This window comes from Taeniopygia guttata, chromosome 1A, assembly GCF_048771995.1.
Source record: "Taeniopygia guttata chromosome 1A, bTaeGut7.mat, whole genome shotgun sequence".
Taxonomy (NCBI): Eukaryota; Metazoa; Chordata; class Aves; order Passeriformes; family Estrildidae; genus Taeniopygia; species Taeniopygia guttata.
Window position 1 is genome coordinate 25,470,574 of NC_133025.1, and position 15,432 is coordinate 25,486,005.

General features: G+C 45.9%; 1 protein-coding gene across 15 annotated transcripts in view; it reads right to left on the reverse strand.

Annotated features, from left to right (window-relative positions):
- Positions 1–12,272, reverse strand: part of FOXP2 (forkhead box P2) — a 396,471-nt gene extending 384,199 nt beyond the window's left edge. For 11 of the 15 annotated variants that reach the window (XM_072917768.1, XM_072917737.1, XM_072917785.1 and 8 more), the window contains exon 1: positions 12,200–12,272. The gene's annotated coding sequence lies outside the window, so the exon portion shown is untranslated. 15 annotated transcript variants of the gene reach the window in all.
- Positions 12,273–15,432: the final 3,160 nt, after the last annotated feature.

Sequence of the window (15,432 nt, forward strand, 5' to 3'; positions counted from 1 at the left end):
GGAGTAGGGCTAATTTCTCAGTCTAAGAAGCCTTTCAGCAAGTGAATAGAAAAGAGTGGATGAATTAAGTTAGCAGACCAGATTTTACAATCACTGAGCTCCAGAAAGCAATTTTCTTGCATTCTCTACTTAATTATATCCACACCCCATAACTATTAATGAATTTATCTTTACCATACTGAGATTAAGTAACTCTATCACAAAGTTCCACAAGTACACATCTGAGCCAAGAATTACACTTACAAATTTTAAGAAGGCACTTTGTCTCCATCATCATTCTTCACAATATTAAAAGCAGTTAATTTCAACCCCATAAGCCATGACTGCTGCCCCCTTCCCCAGCTACTTAAGATTAAAAATGTTTGTTTCTCTTGCAGCCATTCTTGCCCACATCCATACGAATATGCTCACCCCAACAGCAGTTTATTGAACATAAGAAAAACAAGTGTTTTTCAGCTATAAGCCTGACATGCACAAAACCCATTCCCCCTCTTCAAGCCACAATGCCCCCTTGAGGAAAAAGGGAAGAAAGTGGGGGAAAAGGGAAAATTAAAAAAAAAAATAAATAAAATAAAAAGGCTCTGAAGAGTGGGAAAAGAGCTTTCTATACTAACAGCAGAAAAAAAAAAAAATCAAACAAAGGCTGTCCATGCCTATAACATTCTCCTTTCTGTTTGTTTTTTTTTTCCCTGACCCTTTTTCTCATATGAAACTTCATTGCCTTCACCATCATTTAGAGGAGTTTCAAGAAGAGTACAGGAATGCAAGTTCTGAAATTCTTTCTATGAATACCGAATTCTAAAGATATACACTTAGGTATCTGGTTAAGGAAAAAAAAACCAAAACCAATAAATGCTTCATTTTAACTTATAACTCTAAGCAAACGTACAATCAAAGGAAGACAAACTAATATTCACAGAGCAAAAGTACCAATATTTGTCACTGAGGAAAATAAATCTTTAAACCTGTTACAAGCTAGTGTTTTCTGAAGACATCCAACAGACATGGCCCCTGCCTGTATATCAGAAGTTAAACAAAGCAGTAAAGATTTCTGGGAGGCTTTCCGTTTTGCGCCTAAAATCTTGGGTTTTGTTTTCTCTCCTTGAAATCCAAAGAAAGAAAAAATTGTGATTTATCTGCTACATTCAATACACTTCTTGCGTTTTTGTATGCTTCTAAATTTAAAAAAAAATAAATTTGGAGACAGTAAGTTGCATTAGTTTAATAATTACCTATAAGAAAGATACTGGAGAACAACATAGATTTCTTCAATATACTGTATCATCTTCCACCAGCAGGCACACACAAAAGAGAATGAGAACAAATTATATTCAATGGTACTAATGTTCAGGATTTTAATATTGCTGTCCTTACTACAACTATATAAAACTCTCTGCATAAAGGTTACCTCTAACACATCTTCTAACTCTTAAACACATTAAAAAACACCCTTATTACACTGTACATTTAACCACAACACAAGAAAAGGTTAGCTCCCAATAATAACCTTATAAAGAAAGCACAGTATCAGTTAAATGGATTTTAAGTAAGGGTCCAAGATCATATTAAGCAGCAATTATAAGCTACAAATTGTATTTTATATCTTCAGTGAGAGGTAGCACAAGTCTTGCTGAGTCAAATTTCTGCTATAAAACCTCTTGCCATGCTTTAAATGCTGCAAGCGGCTGAGCCCTGAGGGGTTAAAGCTAATGCTAAAGGTAAAGGCTTGAAGAGTTGACCAGATACCTTGTGGCCATAGATCTAAGTGCATCAGTCGCAGGCAAATACACCGTACCGTGCTTGCCAGAGAAGGGCAGGAGTAATAGATCAAGTTCATCAGCTCTTGAGGAGCCTACCAGAGGTGCAGCAGAGATTAACACTGGTTTTACTGTGCCTACAGTGATCTGCACAGAAAAGGTGACACTGGACCATGACTCACTATTTCCAAGCACAAAAGACAAATAAATGCGTTAGAATGGTTTCTTCCAAACAACACCTCCTAAGAAAGAGGCCCCCAAAGTGTCAGGAGTGAAAAGGAATGAAAAAATCATCCCAGGCAGTAGACCTCAAAGAAGGAGCTATGTCTTACTACAGCTTCCCAGGTTACCAAAGCAGCCATCCTTGCAGCCTGACCCAGAGTGTCACCCAGCCCCACCACTGCTCTCCACAGCCAAGCTGCCAGCACTTAGCCGCCACTCACCACCTCAGCCTCCCCAGCCCAGAGCAAACCAGGGGAACCTCCAGGATGTCCTTGCTGGAGGAGGGTTCCAAGAGGAGCAGCTCACTCCCTCCCAAGCATGCACTGTGAGGCTTGGGTCTGTGTCTTGTTTTGCTACCGAGGCATTCCAGGCTGTGTCAGTTTGGATTGCAACATAAATATTGTGCAACTGCAGGCTCCTTAGTTCCAATTATGGTAATATTGCAGGTGACAAGGAGAAAGGTATTTTTAATAGTCTCTGGTTACATTTTGTTCCAACTCATCTGCATCTTAGAAAAACAGAAATTCAGCTAAAGGAAATTTTGTTGGCGAGTGAATTTGGAGCAAAACTGTAAGCCTAAAAATTATTTGGAAAAATGGGTCTTCCCCATTCTGATATAATTTAATACTAGCAACAATGACCCAAATGTCAGTCACAGGATACAAAAAAATGTTTATAAAATTATATTTAAATGATACATGAGTATATTTAGAGGTTTGAATATTATTAAGTCACAAAATGTGCAGGCACCTCTGCATAATAAGGCTAATAGTTTCAGTTTGAAATTTAATTCTAGTTACTGAAGACAGGTACCGAAACATATGTTAAAAATAGCACTTTAGTTAAGTCCAGGACAGCAGGTTCCATTTTTACACATAATCAAATAATAGAAATGTATTCTTCTACTGAGTCACAGAAAGATTTAAAATGCAAGTGCTGAGCCTGCAACTCAGGAAGACCAGTCAAGTACACGGTATTCTCCATCTGCCACCTTTCCCAGGCTTCACAGCAGCTCTCCTCTTATGTGACAATCACATGATAATGGGGAGAAAGAGTATCAAGAAGTGAGAGCAAGGTCCAGCTTTAGCCACACGCTTTCTAGACAAACATACAGCGAATTATTGGTGTTCACACATCGCCCAAAGCTCCTGGGAAATGCCAGATTTGCTGCCTATGCACTGAGGCACACAACACCCTACAGCTACAGCACACAGTACGCCATGCCTGGTTGCCATGCCTGGGTCATCAGGCTGGATACTTAAAACAAGTATCTGTGCTCACGTTTTCAGAAATGTCTCTTTCGTATGTCTTTGGATCCCCACCGATCATGTACCTGAATGCTGCACGTGTTAAGATTCATCTACAAAATAAATGAAGGAGAATCCTTCAAAGTATTTAAATGTTATGAAAAAGTAACTTTAAATATGGATTTTTCATGTTAGCGGTGACTTACTTCAGAGTCTATGAAACAGTTGGAATAAGAGCTTTTACTGAAAGAAAAACTAACACACTGATCTGGTTTAAATATCCACAAGCAATCCATCACCTGTCTCAAGTCTAGGTGGCTTTGAAGAACAGCTAAGCAGTTGGTAACTTCTCAGTTTCAGAGACCTGTTTTGCACAGGCACGTACAAACACATTGAAATCATCCACCAGCCTCAACACCACAGCCATAAAAGTGAGTCTTCATATCAAACTTCAGAAAACTTGGATCAGGGATGAAGGTCTTCGATTTTTCAACACAGGTCTGTGGCCATCACCTCAAGCACATCCCAAAGCCTGAGACAGGTCAAGCAACAAGAAAGGTACCTGTGTGTTCCAGAAGCAGGGAGGTTCAATCTGAGCAGAGTCCTGACAAGTGCCAGTCTGCTGCCAGATTGAGCAGAGAGAGCCACTGAATCACTCACTACTCCAGGCCCCACTGCTAGACCAAGCACACCTAGACCCACAGCCACCCCAGAAGACAGTCTGAAGGTGGAGCATGGCATGACACCAATGCTGCAAGCCATATGTAGTCTGGAAATGAATGCTAATCTGGTTCGGAAGAATCCTTCCCTCATTTTTCCAAGGAAGAATTTGGAAGGCAATGTTATCCCATCACAACCCATTAAATACCTCTTTTTACATTGTAAAACACGCTCCAGTATGGTCAGTTCCTGCCTGGAGAACCACATTCCTCAAACACATTCCCTGTTTCAGCAAAGGATTGACTGCACTGTTCTTTAGAACACTTTCTCTCCCATAACCTGAGGATACATTCATTTTCTTTCTGAAGGCCTTGGTCTCCTTGCCGGAAAGCTGAGGATGGAGACAGAAGCCCTGTGATGCTGCAGAGTCACACGTGCACAGGCATGGAAATACACCACTTCCAAAACTGTACAGCTTCTCAGGAGAAACACTGGACTGATCATCAGCTTCTTCACCTATCACTCCTGCAGTGATACACAAATATTTTGGCAGTTTACCATTCTCCTGTGATTTGAGCATGTGGCCACATTCCCTGACTCAAAACCAAAAACAAATTAAAAAAAGAAGAAAAAAGAAAAAAAAATCAAACCAAATCAAACATATGCAAAAATACACAAAACAAACAAACCAACCCAACAATAAAAACCCTTAACCAGTATTTTTAAAGGGTTTTCATACATCAGCTCATAAGATGTACATTTCTGGTTGCTCAGGTACACTTCACACCCTTTCCTTGTCAATAATAAACAGAGGCTCAAAAACAGAACATCCAATGCCAAACATCATTAACTCTTTCTCAAGATGTCAGTCTCTTAAAATAGGATTAAATGCCAAGTTAATGTTTCAATCACAATGGATTTAATTATTCTTCTAAAGCAAAAGAATGTGCAAGAATCAGACACCATATGAAACTTTTGTATATTCAATATAGTTTTCTGTTGAATTAGTGACCATACATATTCTACAATGTATGCTGACAGTTATTGTGTACTGAGAACAATTGACAGGCATCTTCACAACATTAAAAGTAATTTAAATGCATTCAAGACTGGTAACAAATGGGTCTGAATAAATTTTTGCACAAAAGCATTTCATGATCTTTAGCCAAGTTCCATCCTAATATTTTTACAGTTTTAGCACCCATATATTCCTTCACCATATATTCTTTCAATGAAGAATGATTATTGGCACATATCACAGAGTTCTCAGCACTCTTCCTCTTACATTCACCATACCGTATACATGATATCATTTTTTCCTTACCGAATATGTTGTTCTACAAAGATGAAAACACTGACACAACTGAAAAAGACAACAGCAGATACATGTATCTCTGCAGTCTGAGCACACCTGACTGCATCAGGTTTTCATGTTTTCATTTATAGGTCATGAGAACACTGTAACTACTGCAATGAAACCACAATCCTGTTTGTGTTCTCTCACAAAGAAGTGCCTTGAAGCAGAGATATTTCAATTTCTGTATTTCAGACTCTAAAAAATACTAGCCTCTGTTTTCTAGACACTTTTCTTCCTCTTTATCTTTAAAAGATCTCTGTCACATTAATAAAATTATACTCTTTTCAGTAATTAAATACCAAATTTCAGTGCAACGATTAATAAGTAAGTTTCCAAAGACATACACTAGATCTAATAAGATAGAGTATTTTAAAAAATAGCAGCCTCAATTAGGGCTTGGTGTAACTCCTGTGCCTGCCATGTGCACAAAACCAGCATGTAAAAAAGTTCATTTTTTCTTCCCATAGAAGTAATGAAGGTGAAGAAATGTATCGTCCATACTGGGCACCAGGTGAAAGTCACATCGCTCTTCTGAGAACCTCAGCCCCTATTTCCTGAGCAGCTGCCCACCTCCTGGCAGTGCTGCCTGAGCCTCTGCTGGCTCCTTCCCAGCCACAAGTTTTCTCTGGCCTTTTCCCCCTCACTTCCCAACTCTTCATTTTTTGCATGTTGTCCCCCTATTTTCCAAAGCCCTTGTGGCTTCCCACACTAACTCTTAAAATTTCCACTGCAATATTTTTACACGGCAAAACTTGTCAATTTCTGATCTAATTTCCAAGCTGTTAAAAGTCAACTACAGGTTTTATTACACAGGTATCACCCACCACTTGTTTTACTACATAGGTTATAATTCCAGAAGAACAATATGCCCTCTCAACATCAACAGTAAGACTTACAAAAGGATAAATCAGCAATGTAATTGTGAGCAATTTTTATAAGACTTAGTACTGACAGCATGGCAATGTTTAAATGGTGTTTACCTCTTTTACATTTTTTTCAGCATTCCTGGGCAAATTCAAAATCAACACCTAAGAGATACTTAAAGGATTATGCTTGACATAGCTTTGCAATTCTGAGATTGTTTCTCCAAACACAAGTTTCACAGTAATCAGACTGAATAATACAATAAGGTCCTGTTCAACAAGCAATGTAATATCACAGCCATTCTCCTTCCTTCTCTGAAAGGATAAGATCACTAAAATTGTAGTGGCAATATCCATCAAGATTAGACTATTTTAATATAAATAAATGTCAAAATGTAATTAGTCAAATTATGTCAAATACATTATTTCAAATTACATCAAATACATAATGTATAATGTGGATTAAGGCTGAAATACAAAAGCTGAATAATGGAATAAATCAGCATTTGAATTTACCTAAAGACAAATTCTGACCAAAGTTGCAAAATACACATCACGCTGTTGGAGAAAAAATAAATTATTCTAATACAATGATCAACTAAACACCAGTCTTAGAAGATAAAGGATTTTTTTTGTAACAATGTAAATACTTATTTACTAAATACTGTGCCTAGAAAATCCTAACAACTTTCTAGTTATTTATAGTGACGTACCCCCTAGCCTCAAAACATGGCTCCTTAAATGAATTTCCAGTTTTGGGCCCAACAGCATCTCCCACCAGGATAAGGTTGGCACAGGCCCGCTGGAATCTCAGTCACCCTCATTATGTACTGGTGGCAAATGAAACAAAACTGAGATGAGCAATTTACAGAAATGCTGAACATGATGCAATTTGAAGCCATGTTTGATTAACCACAGAGGTCCAAAGGACCAGATCACTGGGCAGAGAACTTGCAGTGTGTCCTTGTGGCCCCTGCAACCATCAATGGGCTGGAAACATTGCACAACACAGACATTCCACCACCTTTCAGTACTTGCTGCCCACAGGAACCTGAAGCCCCATGGTAAACAAGCAAGTTCTACAGGTAAGCCACAGCCAGCCTGTGAACTTCAAAGAGAGTTCTTTTGTGACTCAGAGGGCTGTATGATGGAGGTCTGCAGTTTCTCCTTTCACCCCAGAATGGACATCACACAACACTGAAACGGGGGTGGATGGAGTGGGCAGGGCAGAAAAATCTCCCTTCTGCAGGCTGAATGAAGGTGCTGCCTGTCCTTTAAACCTGTTTGTTGCTCCTCAGCCTAACCAATTACAAAGTCATCTGTTACCTACCTAAAGCCCTCTGCCACCTAGCAGAAGACCCACAGCACGGCATGTAGAGGGTGCATTACACCATATCCAAGGGAATCAGCTCAGTCCTCAGCAACCAGCCAGATTAACGTATATAGTTAAAGAAGAAACAAACTGCAGCAAAACTATTTCCAGCAAGAGATGTGTAATTACTATTAGCAGGAAAAAGAAATAACTAAGTAAATGAACAAAAAGTTAAACCTACAATGTTCTTATTGCCTCCAAAACTTACTAAAATGACTTAAGATAGTAAAAAGCTTAAAAACAGTATACTTAGGATTGTAACTTTAATTTTTCTTAGAACAGGAACTGAAATTGTGATATTAAACATAACTCTACAGAAATTCTTCCCTCGGCATTCAAATGTTACTTTCTAACATCATCCCAAACTATACATTGGCGAAGCAATAAACATCATAGCAACTGTTCATTAAAGAGATTATTTTCAGCTACTTCAGTGATGACAGCATAAGCAAGCAATTACTGGCACTTTCAAAACCACCTTTCTGACATAAAACATTGTGTTGCCCTTAAATACAAATCTATCATAAATTTGATTTAAAAAAAAAAACAAACAGAACAAAAGCAGATGCACATCTCACAACAAAGAATAGATGCCTCTTTTAATTTGCAGTGAACATTTTGCAAGATTTTTAAATGCAGTAAGTTTAAGCTACAGAAAGCCTCAGAAAGGAGCAAAAAAAAAGATGATCAGAGATAAATAATACTTGTGAGACTGTTCCTTGTTTTTATGCTGGTCTAGAAGTTTTGAAATTTAAGTCCAAAGCTACTCTTGGAAATTATTGCAGTAAGTATGCTTATTCTGTAAGGGAACAAATGTGGAAGAAAGCCTTCAAACAACTAACATGGAACTATTTTATTGCAATTTTAAGATTAACTTTAGTAGGTTAGTTTATTACAGCCAAGATTTTCTACAATTTCATTGCTTATATGAGGTTTTTCTGGTACCACTACTTTACACATACAATCAAGAAAGGTATCAAATCAAAACAGGCTAGGGAACAGGAATCTAAATGACAAATATTTCTGCTAACAAGGATTAGCTGAGAAGTATGTTACAGTGGCTGTAAAAAAAAATAGACAATTTGCATTACTTCTAGACCTATTAGCTGTTCATAAAATTTTAAAAGAGTAATCAGTTCCAGTGTTCAGAAAATTATTATTTTACAACAAAGTTGACAGCATTTTTTGATTGTGATTTGCATTTTTCTCCAGTCAAAATCATTCCATGTGTACTTTTCAACGATCTATGTCCTAAATCATTTTCATTTCATATGAGCAAATGACCTCTTCACAATATGACCAACAAAGAAAAAAAATAAAAAAACTACTCCCAGGAACCATTCATTTTTAGCCAGCATCACAATTTTATTTCTCCAAAATAAACCAGGTAAAAATTGAAATGGAACAAAAATGCACTCCATGTTCAAGAAATATTAATTAACCCCTCTCTCAGAAAGATAAATACCAGCCCTCATATATCAGTGATGAAAAACAAAAAGGTTAAGTGACATTTTCAATGACACATAGCAAAACACTGCCACAACATGGACCACATCTCAGAAGTTTTTAATTGTTTTCAGCCCACTAGCCCCAAATAACTACTGTGCATGCAAATGCTGAATCAGGTATATTTCTCAGAATACAAAAAGCTTATTCCAGCTCACATAAATCAGTCCTAAAAAAAAAAATGTTATTCTATGGTAATTTTTTAAAAATACATTTAAGTCTAACATGAACTTAAAAAAAAAAATTGAGTCTAACAGGAATGTTACTAAGCAAATATACCTTTATTCCTAAAATGATAGTCCCAACATATTCTGTTATGGAAAGCATTAAAAAAAGTATAAGCAACAGATAATTACATTAAAAAATGCAACAAAAAACAAAGCCAAACACCACCAAATAAACAAGTCACTTCAAAAATCTGTGAAATATTCACCTGACTACTGCACAAACTCTACTGCAGCTTTAAAAGAGTACCATGTATTTACTGATTGAAATGTCTCGAACTTGGTATCTTTCTTTTACTCTTCCTCACACTCAAACCCACTCTAATTTGATTGTTCCTTATAGACCATTTGGTCATTTTACATAAATCTTCACTAAACAGAAAGCTACAAAACATTTAGGTTTTTTTCCTCTCTCAGATGATATAAACACTGCACTGTAGCAAAGATCCTGTGACACAATGTGAAAATCACTGAGGTTAAACTAAAAACAGAGAAATACACAAATATTTATACAATTGATTCTGCTTAAGCTTCCTCCTAAGGTTACTGTTAAAGCCTACACCAACAAGGCCTCACATGAAGCAGTGTATTTCAGGTGTTACATATTATCAAAATAAATTACGATGTCTAACTACATGCATTTTGGAAATGCACTATTTGAACTACTCTTTAATTTCCCTTAACCTTTTACTGATTGACTATCCTGAGTAATTAAACAAATGATTTAAGCATGCAAAAATGCTACAGAACAAAACCGTTTTGTAAGAACAACATTAAAACTGCAGATTACTACAAAACAGGGGTATTTTGAGTATCTACATTTCCATGAACAAATTATTATTGTCAAGAAAAAACTTCAGGACATACTAATTTGAACAATTAAAACCATATCCCACTTAAAAGGGTTTAGTGCAGCATTAGAGAAACCAATTTAATAATTAATCATATTTTCTTTAGAGTAATACTACTAGCAGTAATGCTTTTCCTTAATGGCTTTGAATTACTTTGCACAGAGAAGAAAAAATTTAAAACTGTCAAAATATCTTAAAACTTTGACTTTTTTCCCCCCACACACACGGATTAATGGGGGGACACAGACACCATGCACAACTTCTGAGTCCCACCTTCGTAGAAAAATTTCCAAGGGCCTGATCCGAGCCTGTGAAGTCAATGGAGTGATTCCTACTGCTGTCAAAGGAAAGATTCCCACTCTCAAGAGTTGAGTTCGGATAGGGTCTCTAATGCACAGGAAAGACCAGGGAAAATCCTCTTTGGAAGAAGAACTTCTGTGTTTCTCTCGGTACATATGTACATAAGCAACACTTCCTAAAAGTATACGCAATTCCCAGGGTACTGCCCATTCCTCTATCTGTAGCTCTGCACTCTTTTCTAATAGAGGACAATACCACAGATTCACGGTGGTTACTTTTAAGATTATTTTTCCCTGAAGAATATACCAGCAGTCCACTTTCTATCTGGACAATTCTCACAAATTTCAGATGAGCGTTTTCCTGCCAGCCCACAGCCTAAGCTTTACGCCTGTCCAGTAGCTCCATCCCGGGACCTTACCAGCGCTCGCCAGCGTTCTCGGCCAGGGCATGCGCTGCGACACGGGCCCGCTGCCCGCCGAACCTGACGCGAGCCCAACTACGGGAAAAGAACAAAACAGGCTCGCGGAGTGCCTTTACCTTGGCCGTGCAGGCTCCGCCGGGCGGCACACGGCTCTCGGCAGGTTACGGGAGGCCGGGAGCGCTGCCGCCTGCGCACCCCGCGCTCGGCGCGGCAGAACGCGGAGCGGAGGCGCCGGCGCTCGCCCTCCGTCCTCAGGCCGCCCTGGCACTCCCGATGGCACGGCAGAGTGCAGCCCGCTCCGCAGCCAAGGCCACCGCGGCCGCTCCCCTCTCCTCGTAATCTATCACGCTTCCCAAACTTTCCAAGTCCCGAAGCTCTCCTCAACTTCAAAGCCAATTTTAAGGGAAGGCCCCTACGTACCAGGCACGGAGGCCGCCTCCGGAACCCCGCAGCTCCAACACCATTATTTATTAATTGTTGGGTCTAGGCAATTTTGTCTCGGGCCAGGGGACGACCCTGTTCCCTGCGCAGCCCAAACAGTCCCGGGGGCACGGCTACCCCACGGGCACCTCGGCACCCCTGCGCTTCCCCTCCCACGCCAGCGGGGGCGCCCCGGGGCAGCGCGGCACGGGGCGCCCCGAGGGGGCGGCCGGCAGCGGCCCCTCCGCGCGGGCGGGCGGGCGGAGAGGCGGGGGCTGGGGTGCGCCTCTCCCTCCGGCGGGCAGGCGGGCAGGCAGCACACAAAGGAGAAACGTGACACGTTTCTTCACCCGGGCTGTCTGCCGGGGAGGTCTCGGGGAAAAAGAAGAAGCAGAAAGAAAAAATAAAAGGGGGGAAAAGCCCAGAAAAAAACCTAACACGCCGCCACACACAAGCGGGGAGGCAAACGGCGGGCAACCGAGCCTCCCGCACACGCTTCCTCGGCAGCCTGGCCCCAAGCTCTCCCCGCCTGGCACTTCTCTGCCCGTGCGGAGAGGCTACAGGTTGTTTGTTTTTAATTACGCGGGGGTGGGGGGTCCGCGGCGCTGCGCGGCTCTGAGCTGCGGGAGGGAGGCCCTGCCGATCCGCAGCCGCCGCGAGTTGTTGAAGGGGAGCTTACGCCGGCTCCCGCGGCCGACCCGGCCCGGCCCGCCGGGCACGGCCCCAACTCCGGCTGGGGCACCGCAGGTCCCACCGCAGAGCGCGCCCCCGCCCCCCGCTGGCGGTGCGTGTTTGGGAGCGGTGCCACCGAGCGCCGGGAGACCTGACACATGTCACTGCTGCGGCCGCGCCGGCCGCGGCCAAACTTTCCCGCGGCGGCGGCAAGTCAGTGAGCGGCGGCGGAGGGGGGTGGAAGCGGTGGAAGTAGCAAGTCACACCGGGGAGCAGAGGGAGGAGGGGACGGGTGTGCGGCGGGGGGCGGGGGGGGGTAGCACTTACCGGGAGGAGACACCGTGTAGGGCGTCCCGGCGAGCTGACACCGAGAGAGAAAGGGCGAGCGGAGCCGCGCGCACATACAGAGTCCCTGCGGGCGGAGCCGCCGCGCGGGCCGGGGGAGCGGGGGCGGGCGGGCGGCGCGGGGCCCTCCGCGGGCGCGGAGCGGCGTCGGAGCCTCGCGCTCTCCCGCCGGCTGGTGCTGCCTGGCGCTGGCGGTGCTGCTCGCCCTCCCCCGGCGTGCGGGTCCGCCCGTGTGCGGAGTGTGCCGCCTGTGTGTATGTGTTTTGTTGGGAATGCAAAAAAAAAAAAAAAAAAAAAAAGAGGGAAAAAAAAAAAAGAAAACCCGCTGCACACACCGGCTGCTTTGGAGAGAGGGGAGTGCGAAGGGAGCCCTCCCTCACATGATCGCAGAGTGGCCTGCACAGAAGTGCTAATAACGCGGGGAGGGGTGGGGGGGAAAGCAGCGAAGGGGGAATGGCAACAAAAAAAAAAGTGCGGCGGGATGCGCCGGGCCGTGCCCCGCTCCGCCCGCGCCTCCCCCGGCCGGTCCCCGGCGGAGCGGGCGCTGTGGGTCGCGGCGGACGGCAGCTCCACCTGCTATGTAAACAAACCGTCGGGGAAGTTGTTTGCTGGCGGCGGCTGCCCCTTCCCGCCCCCTCTCCCCTCCCGCCGCCCTGCTCCGCCGACTCCGTTAGACACAACGAGTTTAGCAGACGGGCGGAAAACAAAGCCGTGTGTTGTGCTGGCAGTGCCGGCCGGCTGCAGCCTGCTGGCAGCCCCCGAGATGCCGCGGCCCCGCGCGAAGGCAACCCAGGGAACCCGAGTGGGAGGGGGACGGCAGGGCAGGCCTGGCCGATGGCAGCAGCTATGCCGAGGAGGCACGCGTGGGCCCTGAAACTTTTCTTCTCCCGAGCCCTGGCACTTGGAGCAAGGTGCAGGGCTCCCCAGATGTCCACAGCAGGGACCGGCCGCTCCCCACCTGTCTGGAACGGCCGCCCGCCCCTGGGGCTGCCGTTTTCCCCGGAAAAAAAAAAAAAAAAAAAAAAAACCACTTTTATGTTATTCCTGCGTGGGATAGGGCATCAGGGAGAACGGGGAGAGAAGTGCTGGCATCGTGGCTATAGCTGGTCCTGTCCTCCCTTGTCCTCGCCACGGTTCCCAGTAAATCGGCGCTGGGGGTGTGTTTGGGTGGAAAGGACTTGCGTGGGCGCGGGAGAAAGCGGACGGCGGTGGCCAAGCGGAATGAGGTTTATTATTTCGGAGCCCACCTAATTACCGCGCGGCAGCCCCAGCGCTAGCAGGGCTCTCTGTACGCGCCGAGGGCCAGAATCACAAGTGACTGTCACTCAGAATTAACAGACACCGCGTTTATGAAGCACGATTAAAAATCCCACAAACTTTGCCACTCGCTGTTACAGGCAAGTGGCAGATCGCCTGCTCGCCGCGCCCCGCGCCATTCGCTGCCGGGGCCGCCGGCCAGCCCCGGCGGGGGCACTGCCGGCCGCTCGCCACCGGCGGAGAGGGGGGGCAGCCGCTATCTCGGGGCGGAGCCGTCACAACTCCGGCAACTCGGCGGGGACCCCCGCGGCGGGCCCCGGCCCTGGCCGCCCCCCGCCCCGCCGTGCACCCTTCCGCCCGCCCGCGGCGGCGGGCCCGGGGGCCGGGGCGGCGGCGGGGCCGTGCGGGGCGCGGCGGGCCGGCCGGCAGCCAATGGGGCGCGGCCGGGTTCGCGAGGTGAAAGTTCAGCGCCGGGGCAGAGGCTCGCGGGGCCGCGGTGCTGCCGATGGGTGGCCGTAAAATATATTTATTTGCTACTCGCGGCTCTTTTGTCTCTTTGCCCCTCGTCTCCCCCTCCTCGCCCCGTCGCTGCCCCGGGTTACCGGGGCGCTACCCGCTGCCGCGGAGGGCTAAGAGCGCAACGGTTGTGGGGGATGCTCGGTGCGCATCCCGCGGAGCCGGGGGACAGAATTCCCGCGGGCAGCCGCCCTCCACGGCTCCGCGCCCCACGAGCCAACGGGGCGGGAGGGGAACCGCGCGGGACCCGCCACTACGCGCCCCGCCGGCCCGCAAACGAAATCGGGCCCCGCCGGCTCCGGCCGCCCATGGGCTCCGCGGGCAGGGGCGCGGAGCCTCGCGGGGCGCAAGCTGCGCGGTCCAGAGACCGCCGGTCCCCCCTCTCCTCGGGCAGGAAGCGCACACCGGGGGAGAGGCAGCTCCCCCTCAGGAGCCGTCCGCGGTAGCGGACAAATCCAGGTACCGGCGGAAGGCAGTGTGCAGCGCACTTTCTCTGCGGTTAGCCCGCGACACCGAACCGGCGGGACGGCGCGGTCCGGCCGCGGGCACCGCCAACTTCGTTGGGCGCCGGGTGACCGCGGCATCCCCCGCCGGCGGGACGGGAGCGGCGGCGCGGGGCGACCCGCAGCTCCGGCCCGGCCCGGCCCGGCTCTGCCCTGCCCTGCCGTGGGCCGCCGCCGTCGGGGCCGTCCGCCATCCGCTCCCGTGAGTGCCCGCAGCACTCCCAGCCTTCTCTCCGGGCTGCGCTTTGTTCCACGAACCCCTCGTCCTGTTCAGTGTGGCCTCGCAGACAGACCCTCTATCTGGTGGGCACAGCCGGGAAAAACACAGCGCTTGGCCGCTAATATTACTCAGCGCGACTTGGCAGTTCCACCCAAAATTAAAGCTAAACAAACACACGCTTTCCCTACTTTTTTTTTTGGTTTGGGTTTTTTTTTTTTTTTTTTTCCCAAGGACGACGACGGTATAAAATGTCACTTGGCTTTCTAATGAAAAACGCTGGTGCGTTTTATTTGTTCCTGTTTACGGTTCAAGATTTCATCTGCACAATTGTATTTCTCGCTTGAAATAAACCGCTTTGAAACCATTTTCCTTTAATTAATTTAATGTAATTTCTCTGTGCTGCTGGCAGTGTTAGGTGTCAATAAGATTGCTATTTTCTATTAGGATTGTTTAGAAAGCGAACAAGAACACATAACAGACTCGACTTCGAACTAGGTGCACTCCCTTTCCTCCGTCGGTACTGCTCCGAGACACTTGGGAAAGAGCAGAAAATGCTGGTTTTAACCGAAGTCAAGTCGAGGAGAATCTGTATTACAACATCAAAGAAAAGGAGACGTTACAAAATTGGTGGAGTTACACCACCATCTGTCGTTAAGCTTCGGGACTACAAAAGTTCAGACGTATAATAAATCTTAATGAGAGATGGCAACTTTCTTTTT